The 17,890-nt window shown below is 42.2% G+C and overlaps 1 protein-coding gene across 1 annotated transcript in view; it reads right to left on the minus strand.

Moving 5' to 3' along the window:
• PTPN4 (protein tyrosine phosphatase non-receptor type 4) overlaps positions 1-14,067 on the minus strand; it is a 150,197-nt gene extending 136,130 nt beyond the window's left edge. The window contains exon 1 of the mRNA XM_048484509.1: positions 13,413-14,067. The gene's annotated coding sequence lies outside the window, so the exon portion shown is untranslated. The remainder of the gene's footprint in view (positions 1-13,412) is intronic.
• Between the last annotated feature and the right edge of the window lie 3,823 nt (positions 14,068-17,890).

The following is a 17,890-nucleotide window of genomic DNA, read 5'->3' on the forward strand; positions in this document are numbered from 1 at the left end:
TTTTCACATATTACTAAATAATTATTTCTGCATACATTACTAAATTAGTTAATGAAACCACACTCATTTGCTTTATTTATATGAGCCATCCCCCAACATGATGCCCATGGGCACCATGGCACTTGTGATACTTTTTCTTATGCCTGAGCTTGAAATCATAAAACAAGAAAAGACACTGCAATCCCGATGGGTGTCAAAGCTGGAAAATGAAGAAAGCTGAAAGGAGTAAAGTTGGTTCATTTGAAATGTGGTGTTGGAGGAGATTTTAATGCATACCACAGACTGTTAAAAAGACAAGTAAGTGAGCTATACATCAAATAAAGCCTGAAATTTCCCTAGAAAACCCAACATTAGATGAATTGACTGAATAATGACAGCTATGGGCTCAGTCTGCTGAACAAGGATGTTAATGATAAGACATTTTGGAGGTCATTCATTCTTAGGGACAGTCTATGTCAGAAGTGCCTTGATGGCACTAAACACCCCCCCCCCCAATAATTTCAGAAAGTGGGTGGGAGCAGTTAAAGACCTTGTCCAGCAAGGTTTCTGATTGGCTGAAATTTTTTAAAGAAGTTGTTTCAGTGGCAGCTGCCACCACAGTGTTGCTTTTATTCTTACTCATTCCCCTTATCCAGTATATTTCCCAGTATATCCAGTATATTATCCAGTATATATTTTTTTACTTTAGCCCTCTTCTTTTCTGAACTAGAGCTTCCTCTAAGTGTCAATATGTGTGAGAGAGATTCCCCCAGTTAAACAAAACTTCAATTTGAAATGTTGAAGAACGACCATCAGGGTAATGTGCAGCCTTGCTCCCTGACATCGGCTGGTGGATCTGTCTCCTGCAGCAGTCATTTTGTAGCTGGCTCCATATTCTTTGGCAGCCATTTTGTGATTGTGCCCACTACACTGTGTCAGAATTTCATGGGTGCCCTCAGGTTAAAAATGGTTGGAGATCCTTATTTATACCATTAAATGTTTTCAAAAAAGCAAAATTTATCAAACCGAATGGATGAAATGAGGTTTGATCATGACATATGAATACAGTCAATAGCAAAAATTTTTTAAAAATACTTACATCAAAGACAGAGTATCAAGCTACATCCATGTTTTCTGTCAACTACTCAATAATTATTCTCACAGAACAAGATTAAACTGAGACAGTATTGTGTCACAGTCAGCACTGTACCTGGATATGGGAGTCAAGGTTCAAATCCCTGTTCAACATGGCTCACTAGGTACCTCTAGGCAACTCCTTAGTCTACCCTAAATTACAGGTTGCTGAACTACCTCTAGGAGCTACCTGGAGAAAATAAATACATAGGGCATCTGTGAATAGATTATGACCCCCTTCATGTTTCTGGAAAGAAGATCAAAAGGTGGGCAGAAGTGTTTCAAAGACTAAATCCTATCCATAAGAAAGAGTCTTGGTATGGCAAAACGATGCAGACAGGACAAAACTTGTAATTTAGGTCTGCTTTGCACATTAATTCATTAGGGTTCATGGAGGAGGAATGTAGAAGAAGAGAATGACAAAATGGCTAAACTTAATTCAAGGGTATAGGAAGAGATACTGCAAGTGAAGCCTGCAGTTTCCTTCTCAGTGAATGATTAAAATATTTATACCTTCTTGATAATTGATTTTAGAATACACTGTAGGAACTGCAAATCTGATTTTAGTAGTAAGTAGTGTTGTGAAATGGGGGGAGGGGGGACAAGCAAATTTTCCCATTATTTTTTTCAGCTTTTGTTATGGGCTTTTGCATCTATAAGAACATTGGAACTAGCCTACAGTTGCGCAAGTTAAAAATAAAATTAAAAAAGATACAGAAAACCAAGTAACAGAAACAATGAAAAAGGAAAAGGCATTGTTAAAGCACTTAAAATGATGTTTTAAGTGTCAATAAGGTGCCAACCACACAGCAGCATTTTTGGATTCACATATTTACCAGGAAACAATTTTTAACAGATCAACTGACTATTATGATAACCATTAAAAAACCCTACATAACTTTACCACCACCAGTGTAGCTCCACTTTCTAAAACCTGTTTCCAAATTCAAACACGCTCTGCATAACCACTTTCCCAACCTTACTATTCACAAGACCTGATCAAAGCAAGCTATTCAGTAGATCTGTTTTTTTTCTAATTTACAGCATAATTTTAACACCTATAGCTGTATTTTAAACAGAAGGCTGAAATTTCTAAACAAAAGATCTTGAAGACCCAGACAAAAGTTTTTAACATGTAATATATACAATTTGTCTATTTAACTACATATCCAAGCTAAAGTGGAAGAAACCTTTATTTTTAAGCATATTAAAATACACAGCAATTATGGATTACTAACAGTAGAAGCCTATTTTAGGAGGCCAAAAAATTGGCTCTAGGAAGGGAGGGGGAGGGAAAATGCTGGCTATGTCCCCTACCTCCTGCCTCCTCAACCCAAGGTGCCTGCTGCCCCCGCCCGCCCACACTTACCATGTGCTACCATGGTGTTTGGGACAGGGGGAAGTTTGCGTGGGTGAATGGGGAGGGATTATGGCAGGGTGAGTGGAGAGCAGCTTACCGCCTCTGTCCCAGCAGTGCAGCTTGGGTTTTTGGAGGATGGATGGTGCATGGGGAAATGGAGAGGGATTGTAGAGGGGCCGGCTTGGTTTGGGGGTGGGGTGATGCAGGTGAGGGAATGTTGGGTGCTTCCGTTGGGGCCTGAGGGGGCTTAGGTTTAGGGGGTAGCGTGCACGGATGAATGGGGAGGAATTTTTGTGAGCCGGGGTGGAAGAGTGGTTTGCCTTCTCTGTCCCAGCGGCAGGGGAATGGGGAGGGCTCATGGAGGGGCCAGCTTGGTTTGGGGGTGGGAGATATAGGGGGAATGTTGGGTGCTTCTGCCAGGGCCTGTGGGGGGCATGTGTGCAAGTGAATGGGGAGGGGTTCTGGCAGGCCAAGCAGGAGAGTGGCCTGCCGCCCGTTCTAACAGTGAGCCTTGGGTTTTTGGTAGGCTGAGGGTGTGAAGGAATGGGGAAGGCTTGGGGAGTGGCCAAATTGGTTGGGGGTGGGAGATGCAGGAGGGGGAATGGGGGGACCTCTGGCAGGCACTGCAGGGGTTGGGTTGTTGAAATGGGTGGGGGCAAGATGGGAGAAAGGGGTTGCTTCCCACTGCTCTCCCTGCCGGGGCATTGCTTGGAATGTGAGAGATGCATTTCCAATCAATGGGCGTGCAGCACTCTCTTCATGAGTCCTGTGCATCCACTGACTGGGTGTTTGTTGTGGGACATTCCATCCCTTAGGGAATTATGTATAAGGATGGTATTTTATGAATACAGAAATGTTTTTGAAAGCAACTTTGAATCTTAAAATTTAGATGGCTGCAAAAAGAAATATTTTGAACTCAATCTGTACTACAGGAAAATGCGTTCACAGATTTTTGTCCAAATCCACAAACACACTCCAAGAAAAACAGAAACACCACATTCAGACTAGGGCAAAAGCAGAATTATATAAAACCAGCTGAAATCTACTTTCTGAAGGAATATGTTTTAAAAAATTAAATGATCACAGGTGCAAGACAAGAAGTCCAGCAGAAAGGCAAATAAACTATTTCTGCATCAGCTTTTTGAGGCAGCCCTTTTTTCAGAAGCACATGGAGCACATAACCTATTTTACAAGAACTTTTATAAACCAAAGTTCCAAAGTGTGTATGGGGGGGGGGGGGGGGTATTTACAGCAGAGAATTGTAAATCTTATCAATCATTCAAGTTTTTAAGAAGAGACTACAATGGATGTGACTGTTACATATAATCAATCACAAAAGACAGAAGTTTCAATCTCTCCTGGTGTTTAAATTCTGGAAGAAAAATGAATAAATCCACTGAGAATAAAGACCTTTAACTGCAGAGGATGGGCAGAACATGATAAACAAATTCTAATTATGAAAGGTTCAGTATGAAACAAGACCTGTGCAAAGCGGTTCACAATGGAACTATGAACACCTACTCAGAGCAAGCTGTGAGCCTGTGAAGGAGATAGTATTCAATCTCTTGATCAGGGATCTGCAACCCGTGGCTCTGGAGCCGAATGCGACTCTTTCAGCCTTAAACTGCGGCTCCGCGTGGCCTGAAGGTCGGAGGGTAGCGTGGGTGTGTCCCTCCAGAGCAGTGCTGGAAGGAAAGGTAACTGGAGGGGGCAAACAGGAGTCGCGGCTCCGTGCATGAGGGCGCCACTTTTTGCATCCCCCTCCACTCACCTCTCCTTCCAGCGCTGCTCTGGAGGGACACGCCCACGCTGCCCTCCAACCCCTGGAGGTTGGAGGGTAGCATGAGTGTGTCCCTCCAGAGCAGCCGCTGACCCCCTGCCATCCCTGCAGCCGCCATCCCCCCTCCGCCCCACAGAGCAGCTGCCTGCTCTATCAGGCAGAGTGGGTTTCCCTGCCCAGCGCTGCTGCCTCCTGCAGTGCGAGAGACGGCGGGACCGGGCAGGCCGCAACCGCCATCACCACCCCGCCCCATGGAACAGGCGACTGCTTGCTCCATTGGGCAGCGGGGGTTTCACTGCCCGGTGCTGGTGCCACCCAATGCTGGAAGGAAAGGTGAGTGGAAGGGCCGAACCAGAGGTCTCCGGCTCAGTAGATCTTCGGGGCTGTGGAAAATGGGTCCAAATGGCTCTTTGGGTGGTAAAGGTTCCCCACCTCTGCTCTTGATGAATCCTAATTTAGAACTTTTGCTTTGGATTCTTCTTTCAAATTATTACTAGGAGAGCAGCAACTTTTAGATTTGCTACAGTTATGTCCTAAAACATTAAAACATTCTCCCAGAGGTTTCTGAATACTATGATTTTTAATGTCAGACATAATCTACTTTTTAGAATGCTGATCCTCTTTCAAGGTATAACCTGCAACAGATTTGCAGGAAAGATTACTCACCATGCAGATACAAATGAGCATGCAAAAGTCAATAGTTAGTGATTAGCACAAACAGTACCTAGTTGATTGATAAACTGTCAGTACAAGGATAAATAGTTTTATGTAACCTGCACAATAAATGCCTTCTATTACCACTTTCTTTATATGGCACCCAGGACAGAGAACATACAGTAAGATAGGGAAAAAAAGACAATTATTACTATTACTTTGTTTTTTAAAAAACAGAAAGTATAAATACGACATGAACTGGTGATGAACTAGGAATAACAGGGCTCATGATAGCTTTATAAGAGAAACTATTCTATGACAGTACTTTATTCTAAAAATGAACTACAGATTAGAAAGCTTTGAGATAAGTGAAACGAAGCAACTGAAATTCAAAAGTAATTACTAGCACAATCACTACACTGTCCCTCTAAGATTTATCTTTTTATAATTTGAACACATGCCTGATAATGCATTTCTCTGGAAAACTCTGAAAAAAATCCATTCGTTATTCCCCAGGGGGCAAAAAATATATATATTAAAAGCCCAACACTGCAGTCATACTGTTAAGTAAAAAACAATCTTCTCACTAGAGAGAAAAGTTCAAAGGAAATCAGATTCTGAGAGATGTAACAAACTAGATGGATTTCTACTTAATACCCCTACCTGACAGCCATGCTTGGGTGAAGTATTATCTATCTACTCGTGCCTACCTAGCTGCTAGGTAATACACTGGCAAGTCAACACAATAAAGAACCGTGCATAATGACATGTCTTGTTACTGTAACTAGGTAAACAGGTCAAAAGATTTTTTAAAGGGAAAGTGGAAATGACAACTGTATGCAAAAGACTACACATAAACAAACAAAAAAGCAGCCTTACCCAAAAAAAACCAGGGGTTGTACCATGGATTCCCAACTAATAATTGAATGAAGACTAGGGACAACCAACCCTTTTTATTAATGAAACAGAAACCAGGTATGGCAAAGGTGTAGGCAGACAGGCTGATCTTGTGACACACAAACTTACATAAAATTTCATAGACCTTCCCATCGCAACACGACTTCCCATCGCAACAGATTAATGACATATAACCAGTGGTGTAGTGCCAAGGGAGCAGGGTGGTGGTGCGTGATTGTCATGCCGCCACAGAGGCTTTTGTTATTTCCCCATTAAGCTTTAGTTTCCCCATAGTTAGCATGGTTTTAGTTCATTGTTAAGTCTTCTAAGGGAGGGTATTTTAGTTAGCCCCTGTCCCTTTAAGATATTTCCCAATAGGCAGTTTCCCTCTTTACCCAGCAATTCCCTGTTTTAGTTCTAGCCAGTCAGAGTGAGGTGCTAAGGGTAGTTGGAGACTGGAATATTCGTGACGTATCGGTATATGGTGGTCCATAGAGCACCATTTTAAGTTTAACAGCAGTTAGAACCAGACAAAGACTGAGAGAACTGAAAGGAAGCAAGACACAGTGGACTTTCTTGAAAGCAGCCAAGAGAAGACAGAGTCTACAGCTTCAAACCTGCTCAAGACAAGCAAGTACTCTGATTTAGATAGACCCAAGGGAAGAATTAGGGTCTTGATTCTCTCCAGTAAAAAATATATTGTTGAACTGTTGAACTTGGCTTGTGTCTCCACCACTCTGTCCAAGCAGAGTACAGGGTACCAAAAATGATTAACTTGGGGGGTAGAACAGTGTTGTACCGGGTGCACGCCAGTGCAGGGGCGTGGTAGGGGTGTGGCAGGGGCTCAGGGAGCACGCATGACTGGGGCACAGTTCCCCCTTGCTATGGCTCTGCATACAACCCAACATACTCAGTAAAATAAAAACACTATCAAATCAGCTTTACAGCAGAGTGGGTTATTTTGTCCTCTTGCATTCAGTTAGAGAGCCAGTGTGGGGGTTAAAGTGTCAGGCTAGGATCTGGGAACCCCAGGATCTAATCTTCCATGAAAACTTTCTGGGTGATCCTGGGCCAGCCACGTACTCTCAGCCTTGACCCTGACAAGAATTTGGATGACAGACCTCCAAGGAATACCAGGGTTGTGACATGGAGACAGGCAACAATAGCAAAGCACCTCTGAATGTCTCTAGCCTTGAAGACTTTATAATGTTGTCATTAAATCAGCTGTGATTTGATGGCCAAAATAAATACATTCATTCAGCTGTGTATAAAGGAAGTATTCAAAATGTATACATGACAAAACCCACAGGTTCTTAATCCTTGTACATTTCTCTTTACAGGGCTAAATCCCCTTGTAAAAATACTTTGATGCTTTTGACCTGAAACAAAACTGCACAATCACTCTCTAAATCTATAATTTCAGTCTCAGTCTTTAAACAGGTATGCCACTGGTGTAAATTCTGAGCGGTCAGTCTGCCATGCTCTGTGCCAGAGGGCCTCTCTGGAAGCTGCTGTCACTGACATATAATGGACTGCAAAGGTCACTGTATTCAGGAAGGAAACAGCCTTGAGTACACGATTTACCCCTTGCAGGATCCTCAAGTTTTCTGGAGGAATGATTTGTGTTAACACAGGAAGCTCTGGAAACAAAGGCTAAAAACAGCCTCCACTCTCATGACAAGAGCTGATGCCTCATGAGACTTCCTAGAGACAAACTCATTTTTTCCGTCTCATGGGTCTTTAATAGTACCAACTTCATCCACTGCGAGGAGGTCAGAGGATTGTAAAGGAGCAACAAAAGCATTTAGTAGTAGTGACTGCAACATCTCCATGTTCAAGAGTATGCAGCTTTTTGGCAAAACTGGGAAATTGTCCGTTAGACATTGGTTTCTTCCATTCTTGCCCGGACAATCCTACAAACTGTATTCCAGAACGGGTGCTGTTTTGTCTGAGAAAGCAGTCCGGGGAAAATGCCTTAGTCCTTTTGGCTTTGTTTCCCCTTCTTTAAGTCCTTCAGGTGGATCAGGCTCCTCAGAAAGGTCTAGGGAAAAACCTCTTTAGAAAGGAGTGACTGTAAGTCTTCCCTGTTGAAAATCCTTGCAGGCTTTTGAGGTGTGCTTTCCTTCTCCTCTGAGGAGAATTCCCTCTCCTCCTTCTCATCATCAGAATGGGAGGAAATGGCCAGGTTATCTCTGGCATGCTAAGGGTAGGCACCTGAGGGTGAAGCCGACCTGGTGCTTTTGTGGGCCAGATCCTGAAGCTGGATCCATTTGGGCCACTGGTCTTCCTCCAACCCAGATCTACTCAATGGGCATCTACACATGGGTTGCTGATAAGCGCTAGAGGAGGTAGCTGCCTGTACTGAAATTCCTCCTTCACAGCTCTCTGAAGTAAATCTGAGACATCCCAAAGGACAAAATGGACAACCTTCCATAGAGTCAAATGGCTGTCCACCCACAGTTTTGACAGAGGGGGGCTGTGTACATGACCCCTGGAGCCTCCTTGGATATTGTAAGGCGGTGAGAATGTCTCTTCCTTGGGGTAAGGCCTCCCATCATTGCTTTCTCTGCCACAATCTTTTTCATACCTTTTTTCTCTGGCACAATGTGTCACTTCTTTTTAAAAGCTCCCACAATTCCTCCCTGGCTGGCTTTTCTTCACCCTTTTTGGGTGTGCTCCAGGACAGCAGACCCAGGTCAGTATCCTCAACCAACAGAAAATAGTTGGCTGTTCTCCTTTAACAATCCCTGGCAGTCTCCATAAGAACAATTGGGGGGGGGGGGGGGGAAGAGTCTATAGAAAGGAGAAAAGTATTACCAAAGGTTTAGAACAAGCACATCAGTATATCCACAATGGCAGTACTTTGCCAAGATTTGAATCCTACATCTTCCACTAAATTAATCAATCTTTTAAGAATACCCAGACCCAAAGTGCCTTAGTGCCTTATTGACATTTCCCTTCAGCTTCTGTACAAGTCCGATTGAATATTGACATTTGCCAGGCACACAGACCACTCCAATGGTTCAATTATGCCACACACATGCACTTCATGTTTAAAACTGCTATAGTGTCTTTTCCCCACAGAAAGCATGCTAAAAATAGCTTACATAAGAAATGGTCGGGTTCCCAATCATTTTGAGTTTGTGGGCACCTTTGCACTTCTGAAACAGGGTGGGTGGGTGGCACAACAACAAAATGGCCACCATGAGAGGAGGATCCATATACACACAGAGGAAGTCAAGAGTAGGGGAGAAGAGGGGCAATTTTAAAAAATACATACAGTGGAACCTTGGTTTTCATTGGTAATCCATCTGAAAAGAATCGATGAAAACCGAAACCGATGAAAACCGAAGGCAATGAAAACCGAGGTTCCACTGTACTGGGAAAGTGGCATGAGAGAGAATAAAAACGATGCTGCAGTGTGCCCTACTAGGGACTGTTGGGTCAGATTAGCATAGATCAGATTATAAAATCCAAAATTGTTATGAACAGTTTTTAAAATCAAACTGCATACCCACCAATTTAAAATAACCAACAGACAACCGAGCCAGAAATCACCCTGAATAGGGCCATCTTTTACAACCTACAGATGGAAACAAGGATAATGCTCAACTGCTGGCCACCCGACCACTCCTCAGCTAACAATGAGCTGCTAGCATGCTAATCCTTTTACAAAAGGGGACAGACTGTACAAGTTGACCTAATGAAAGGAGCTGGACAACAGATTTAAATACAGAGAGACAGTCTTTCAGTTGGGGTGCTGTGTGGTTTCTGGGCTGTCTTTCAGTTATTTGTGTCCAAGGCTGTATAAGGGTTTCAAAGTTAAAAATCAACCCCTTATGTTGAATCTGGAGATATATCAGCAGTCAACCCAAACAATAAAGACTACTGTAATGTGCTGAAAAGGTATCCTATTTAAAAAACAAGATGCTGTAATTTAAACCAATTATTTTCCGTCTTTCAAGGGCAGCCCCACATAAATATGTACATTGCTACCCCCTCTGGGGGTAGGGCAGTTTATCAAATCGAATAAATAAATATAGTCTAGTCTCCCATATAACATAGGCCGCATACATTTATTTCCCAATAAGGAATGTTTTAACAGCTTTACAGCAAATACAAAATTAGTGTGCTCTAACCCAGGATGTCCTTCTGACATATAGCTAAATCAATATGCTAAGTGAATTGGCATTTTACTATTTAGATAATGAACCTTATCTCCCAAACCGGTATGCCGGTAGAAAAATCATTTCCCAGGAAGCTGCATTATAGCAAAGTAGATCAGTCTATCAAAATCAGTATTGTCTAATCTGACAGGTAACTATTATCCAGGTCTCTCAGGTCACCTAGTATCTGATCCTTTTAACTGGAGATGCTGGGGATTGAACCTGGGACCCTCTGCATGCAAAGCAGATGTTCGACTGCTGAACCATGGTCTTATTTTATGTATTAAATATATGTGACTGTAAAATAATAGGGTTCCAAGTAGGAAAAAACTTAATATCTTACAGCAATAAAAAAAAATAATGTTTGAACAGTAATTTTATAAACTGAGAATGCTTGAACATAAAACAAATTAACAGAGATAGCCACACGCACTAATATCAGAGCTCTGGTTTTTCAGAGAACTGCAGATATTTTTGCAACAGTTTTTAAGGTAGGCTAATTATGCCAGAAGTCTGCCAACCCACCCCAGAAAGCCCAATGAATCCAAAGAAATCTCTAAAACAAAAGGTCCCATACATAGTTTTGCTAACATTTAGCTATAGCCAGTGGTGGGATTCAGCAGGTACGCACCACTTCGGCAGAACCGGTTGTTAAAATGGTGCTTGTAAACAACCAGTTGTTAAATTATTTGAATCAGACCAGCCCCTTCAGCTGGAGAATCTGGCTTCAAGTCACTGACATCCCAAACCCTGCATCTCCTTAAGCACACAATGCGTAAATTCTATTGCAGTCTGAAGCCAAAGTCTATGCAATTATTCCCACAGTAATCCTACATCTCAGTTCAGAGGTGTCAGACAAAATCAGGGCTTGATGCTCTTTTTCGCAGCAGATAAGCAGGAAGAAGGGGCTGCTTACAAGGGGCTACTTCTCGTGGGAGGGCGGGATAATCAAGTCCAGAACAGACTATGCATGATAGGCTGGAGTAAATAGGGAAACCCTGGGGTCCCACAGCTATCCATTGCAACCTCAACCCTGAAAACTTGTCAGCCCATGAAGATCACTCATCCTTTCACACATGCGACTGGATTAAGATTGGGGCAATACATTCTTGGAAGTAAACATCCATATTCACATTTATGTAGTACATTTTTATCCCACCATTCGTCCAAGTTCAGAGCGGTGGAGAAGATTATTCCCTCAGTTAGTCTAAGCGTGACAGACTACTAGCCCAAGGTCATTAGCATCAAAATCTATGGCACAAAACCCAAGAAATAGCATTCTAACCACTACAGGACCACAGTTGGCTCTCATCTCTGACTTCATTGTGTTTTTGTAAAGCTGGCAGAGCATGTTGAACTGCTGTGCATGTGCAACAGCCACTACAGCCCATTCCGAACATTCATGGGCACAAAACTCGGGATAGTAGCATTAGTTCAAATGAAGTTAAACAGCTAAATATGAATCCAAATAGCCAATCTTAACTAGTTTGTGGACCACAACTATTTCTGTCTCTCTAAAACATATCGACATCTGGGTTACTATCCAATACTCCGAGGACTAATGCACAATGTAATGACTTTCATCATATCAGCTTTATCCCATAAAAGTTATCATGGCACTATTTTATGTTTCGGCAATGTACCACCTCGATAAAGTCATGGCACACACCACTGTTCTTTCACTTGTAAAAACCCAGTCTAAGATACAGTCATATTATAACACAATGAAAATCAAGATTATAAACTAGAAAACATTGAACCCTACAACATAAAGCAGATCTTAATCACTGGCAAATTAAAAAAACCCCCGACCACAGCCTTCTGCATTCAGAAAAATTATGAATTAAGAAATTAATGCAAAAATCACTTTGAATTGCTGTTTTTACAACCTGAAATTATTCTTCTGCTTGAAATTAACAAGTTTGTTTCTCATCTTAACAAATGATATGAAATTCTGTCATGTTTAGTTCTATGTGAATACTATTCAGCATTAGTTGCAAATACCTGTCATCTTTACATAAAGTGTATTTTCATAACTAGTTGTCTTAACCATGCAACATTGTAACATACAAATTTAACATTCCGCAGGTGTAAATAAAACTATCACAAATTACAAGTCCCTTCAATTCAAGGTTGATTGCTTTGATTTATACCCCACCATCTATTCTATACTGGCTTCTAAACTACAATTAAAATCATATCTATGTAGAAAACCTGACCAATGTAGATCTAACAATCATAAATAATCTCATGTTTTGAATAGGTTTGTTGAAGGCTCTTAACAGTCATTTAGAACCACACCATTATACTGAACTCCAGTACTCCTTTATGACAAGCTCTCAAAACTACCACTGTGGATAACCAATGTGCAGTAATGAAAATAATCAAACTGACAGACACTTATGTATCCTCAGTTGTGCTGCCACATCCAACATAAATTCAGAATATATACAATGGCATGTACACCTTGAAAATACAACATAACATAACTCTAGCTTGGTTTCAGCTCCCAGACCGTGCTGAAGAAACCCCATTGTAAAATAACTGCTACTTTGCTTTTTCCAGACTGTATGACATACAAAACATTTTAAGAATTATACAATTCTAAAAGGCACATAAAATTATATGTAGCACAGAAGGCAACACCAGCATTCAACCTTTTGATCTCTGAAGCCATTTGTAAACCCTGGTGGCCTATTCTCAGCTGGTTGCAAAGCTTTTGTTCAAATATTTGTAGTTGCAAGGAAGAAACCTAGCATGAGACCCTTTCATGCCTTCAAGTAGCCTATTTTTGTCATATTTTTATTTCCCCTAAAAATAACAATCCTTGCTGTTTCTTTGGCTCACATGATAGGCTGCAAATGCAGCACAGTGAGTTATAAAATACTCATTCTTGGTCTTTACATTTTAGAAATAAATTATACAAATGTTAGCAGTCAGCAGAAACTATAAATACAACCACCTCATTGGGGGTGTGTGTGTCTGTTTCTACCTGTCTTGGGAACCCTTTGTGGTATTCTAGCAAACCAAGACTGGACTGAGAAACTGTTTAACATCAACCATGTCCGCATTTTAGTTTCTTTTCTACAACAAACACGGTATTTGTAAGGATCACTGTACATCGTAATTCAACAAATCCATAACTCCAACCCCCCAGTATTCTTTATAATTGTGACCCAACAACCCTCACAAATCTTTTAGTGTTCCCACTTATTCTTCTGCATTTACTGCGGTAACCCCCACATACACATAGATCACAGAGACTTGGAGTAATCCATGGGGATGAACAAGTAGTTTGATTCCACATCGTTACCTTAGTGATGTCACACATTGTGCATTTCAGCAGAGACACCAGAACTACACAACAGTCTTGCTGGGTGTCCTTCATCACACACCCTCATTTTAACAGAACCACCTTTCTTTTACATCTGTCATTTCTTACCTTCATATAACAGCCACGTCCTTCCAGAGAATGATGGTAGACCAACCCCCAAGGGTAGTGAGTGAGAAAGCAGGGTCAAGTGGTAATGGTGCCCGTGTAGGTTGTGGAGGGATCTCCGCCCAAAAAATGTTCAGTTCAAATCCACAACTCGGCTCAGTTCTTAAACCTCCAAGCGAGCAAAAAAAGGATGCAAGGGGGGACCCCAATGGCCTTGCAGCGAGCGCCCCACTTCCAACTCAATGCTCCCCCATATTCCCAGCGCAGACAAAAACGGGAGCATCAATGGGGAGGGGGGGAAGGCAATGCAACCTTCCCCCCTCCCCACCAACTGTGTCCCTCCGGTCAAGGGAAAAGGTTTCAGCACCTCCTTCGCACCACCCCAAGGATGAGGTCCGCTGGTCGCTCTTGCTCTTCCTGCAGCCCTGGACCGGGGGGGGGGGGGTGCTGGGGGAGAGATGGCAGCTAAACAGCCGGATTCCGCCTTTGGCGGGGGGAGGCGAGGACGAGCAGCCACCGCCTCCTCTGCCTCCCTCCCCTCCCTCGAGCCAGCCTCCCTTCTTCTTGCCTCCCGCCCGCCTTCAGGCAGGCACCAGCAGCATAGCAACCAACATGGCAGCCCCGCAGTCCCCCAGGGAAAAGTGCGAGGGACAAACTCTCGCGAGAACTCTCGCCTTCCACCCGCTCTGTTTTTCCTATCGCTGTAAACTTCCCAGACCGCGCCTCTCTCTTTTCGCTGCCCGGTTGCTGGCCCAACTCGCAACGGGATTGGTTACACTATTCAAAACACCGCCCCTTTTCATTTCCTGGATAAAAGATTGGCTGGCCGGGATGCCAGCGGCTGCAAAGGTTAGCAGTGGTCGTCACAGTAATAAAGCCTGCCTTACCGAAGCCCAGCCTTCGTTCGGAGCAACCAAGAGTGGTTTTTTGCAGTATTTTGTGAGGCAAAAGGATATGGCGAGGAAGGGAAGCCTGCTGTTGAATGAGAGCTATAGTGCCACCTGCTGGTAATTTCTTGTGCTTTTTCCTTTTTCTAAGACTGAGGAATGCAAAAAAATTTTTTTTTCTTTGCGGTTTCTTTTTATTTTCAACCTGCGCAGGACTAAATTTCTTGTTTACTCTTGCATATACCAATTCACTGTAATGTAATATTTTATAGATTTTTAAAACTATTTTCTTGTCGCAGAGCTCAGTTTTTTAGACTACTTAGAAGTTCAGAAGTGGAAATATTGCGTTGACAGGAAGGAAATGAATGGTTATGTCTAAAGCATGTGCAGAGTGTAATCACTTAGGATAAAGAGTTTTAGAGGTAATTATATAGGAATAATTCTCTCAGAGCTCCATAGGATTTGCTCCTGAGGTTTTCTTGTTGCTTTCTTTGCAAGTAAGGCATGGAGAAAATGGTATGTAGTTTTATTCTAACATCTTCTAAAGAAGCTGATGAAAGGGTGATGCCTTGTTCCACTATACCTGGTCTCCTGATTAGTGTTACAACTTCTAGAGTATTTAGATACAGTTACCCGCTACTAGGGCAAAACTTGTTGAGTTTATTTCAATGATTCAGACTGGCAGCAACAAATCAGCGAGGGCAGCAATAAAATTGAAGCCACAAAGTCCAAATTGAAAAACAAAATAAAGTTTTAATGTGGTCGAGCAGAGTTTCGTTCAGTGAAAAGTTAATTCAGCACCAGCTCCGTGAGCACCAGGCAAGGTGCAAGGCCAAGCCTGGCAAAAGCGCCCAGAACACAGACAAGTACAGACTTCTTATAGTAAATTGTAGAGGTTACATCATGGATTGAGTTATACAATAATAATACATGGCCATCAAGGTCCATTAAGGTTCTTCATCCGAGACATGTGGTTCTTATCTTTGGTCAGGAAACATCTCCAGATAGTTGTCCTTGTGATAATGCAGATGTTTGCCTGCTGGCTTTTATGCATATTAAACGTTCCACCCTGTTAATGGATATTCCTAAACTTACAGTTTGGAGAGGTTTTCAGTATGACTGAGTTATTATATTATATTATTCTTTAGTGATTTTTCCCAAACTAGGAGGAAATTACTTAACATAAATTCTGCCATCGGCTGTGGGCTTTTCCTGGGAGTGTGTGACAATTACTTAGGGCTCAGATCCAATACCTTCCCATCGGCCATTACAAAGTGTCGTTACTTATCCATTCCCTCTCCAGGATTGGGTTTGTCCACACTGTAAAAATCAAGTGGAGACTCTTGCTCACATTATTCTTGACTGTCCGAGATATGTGGGCATTAGGAATTTCTCTCCCAGGCTGGCCCTAGACAAATCTGAAAGTGACTCTGACTTCTATTCTGTTGTGGAGCTTCTGTTAAAACAACACAGATGCTCATGCTCTTGGAAAAAAGTAGCAAAATTTCTTTTACAAGTGACAGAACTTTCTAAGTAATGTATACTGCTATATACAGTCTTCCTGTCTGCGCTGTGAATGTTCTCTTGATTTGTACTTCAAAAATGTCTGGCAACGCTCTAGAATCTATTTTTAAATGCCAAATAAAGGTGGTTGTTGTTGTTGTACTTAGGGCTGTGTAAAAATGCAGAAGGGGTTTGCCTGATCCATTAACTGTCTGCATCCTGTTTTTCTGGGTCCACCTTTAGCATAATGATAATCTAATCTTTTTGTTTCAACAAGCTTAGACAATGGTTTCAGGGAGCAATACATTTGACAGCAGGAAGGAAAACTTTACAGAAAACCGAAATAAAACCTAAATTCTAATAACGTTACATATCTATCAAAACTATATTAAAAACAAAATAATTATTATCTGTCCCTCTGGCTCCAATACCTTAGCAATCGGCACAGTTTTATATAGGCAGTAGTACTCTGTGGTTCTCAGAAAGCCAGCCACATTCACATTTACCATTAACTAAAAGAACAACATGACTAGTGTGCACCAAACGCATGCAGATGCTATAATGATTAATATTAGAAATATGACAATAATCCTTTAAATCATCTCTGAGCATGCAAGGTTGTTGCTTCCCATCTTTGGGTTGCCAGCTACAGTTTGGGACGTATCTGGAAATTGGGGGGTGGAGCCTGGAAAGGGCAGGACGTGAGGAGAAAAAGGACCTCAGTGGGGTACAGTGCCATAGAGTCCACCCCCTAAAGCAGCCATGTTCTCCAGGTGACCCAAACTCTGTTATCTGAAATTCATTTGTAGTTCTGGGAGATCTTCAGGCCCCACCTGGGGTGAGCAACTGAAACAGCTCTGAAACCTTAACTTGTCCTTGTATATCTGGAATGAGGGAAAAAGAGTTCCTGGTTCACAGCTCAGAAAGGTTTGCATCTTTCCCCCCAATTCCTCTGGCAGCAATGGCCTTGTCCTCTTTTTTGGAAAATGGGGTAGGTGCCACATTAGGAAATGTTGCTCAGAAAGCCATAAGTGGCATGCTCTTTAACATTGTGGTCAATGTGGTAGCTTCTTCATGTGTATGATGGGCGGCAATTATCTGGCACTGTTTAATAACATTTGATATACATTACATCATTAATTTCCATGTATTTTCAGTTTCTGTGTGTGGTAAATAGTCTATCCTTTCTGAACCACAACATTGGAAATACATACATTTGCCAGAATGATGTGGTACAGTACCTAAGGATAAATGGAAATAGTGTAGGGTTGCCCACTGCCAGGCGTGACCTGGAGATCCCCCACAACTATAGATGATCTCCAGATGAAAGAGATTAGTTCCCCTGGAGAAAATGCCAGCTTTGGTGGATAGACGCAAATGGTATTGTTCCCTGCTGAGATCCCTTTCCTCTCCAAACCCCTCCTTCATGAAGCTCCATTGCCCGAAGTCCAGAAATTTCCCAACCTGAACATAGCTACACTAGTTAGTAGTACATAAGAACATAAGAACTAGCCTGATGGATCAGACCAGAGTCCATCTCTACCGCAGTGGCCCACCAGGTGCCTTTGGGAGCTCACGTGCAGGATGTGAAAGCAATGGCCTTCTGCTGCTGCTGCTCCTGAGCACCTGGTCTGCTACCACTAATACTGCTCCTCAGCAGATCCTGCCTTGTGAACTGAATGCTGAGGAGGGACAACTGTAACTTTGAATATATGTTTCTATGGAAAAAAAGCACTGCCACCACTATAAGTATGTTCTTGTTATAAATATTCTCGTTGCAGTGTTCTTTAATATTTGCATGCTACGTAGCACTGTGGAAAATCAGTTGAAAATATTGTGCCAGGTAAGGAGTCACTAGTAAAATCATAAGATTCTGGGCTGTACTTCAAAAAATCCAGAACAAGGCTAATGGGCAGCACCTCAAAATCAAATATATATATATATATATAACAGTTGTAATGCAGGGTGGACTTACTTGCTTTACTGAGAGCTGCATGGCGTTCCTTATTTATTTGTTCCTTCATTCAATGGAAATAGTATGACTAAAAGGGGAAGATGCTGAAGATGCTGTGATTCATGAGGAGTTTGTTT

This window comes from Sphaerodactylus townsendi, linkage group LG02, assembly GCF_021028975.2.
Source record: "Sphaerodactylus townsendi isolate TG3544 linkage group LG02, MPM_Stown_v2.3, whole genome shotgun sequence".
Lineage (NCBI taxonomy): Eukaryota > Metazoa > Chordata > Lepidosauria > Squamata > Sphaerodactylidae > Sphaerodactylus > Sphaerodactylus townsendi.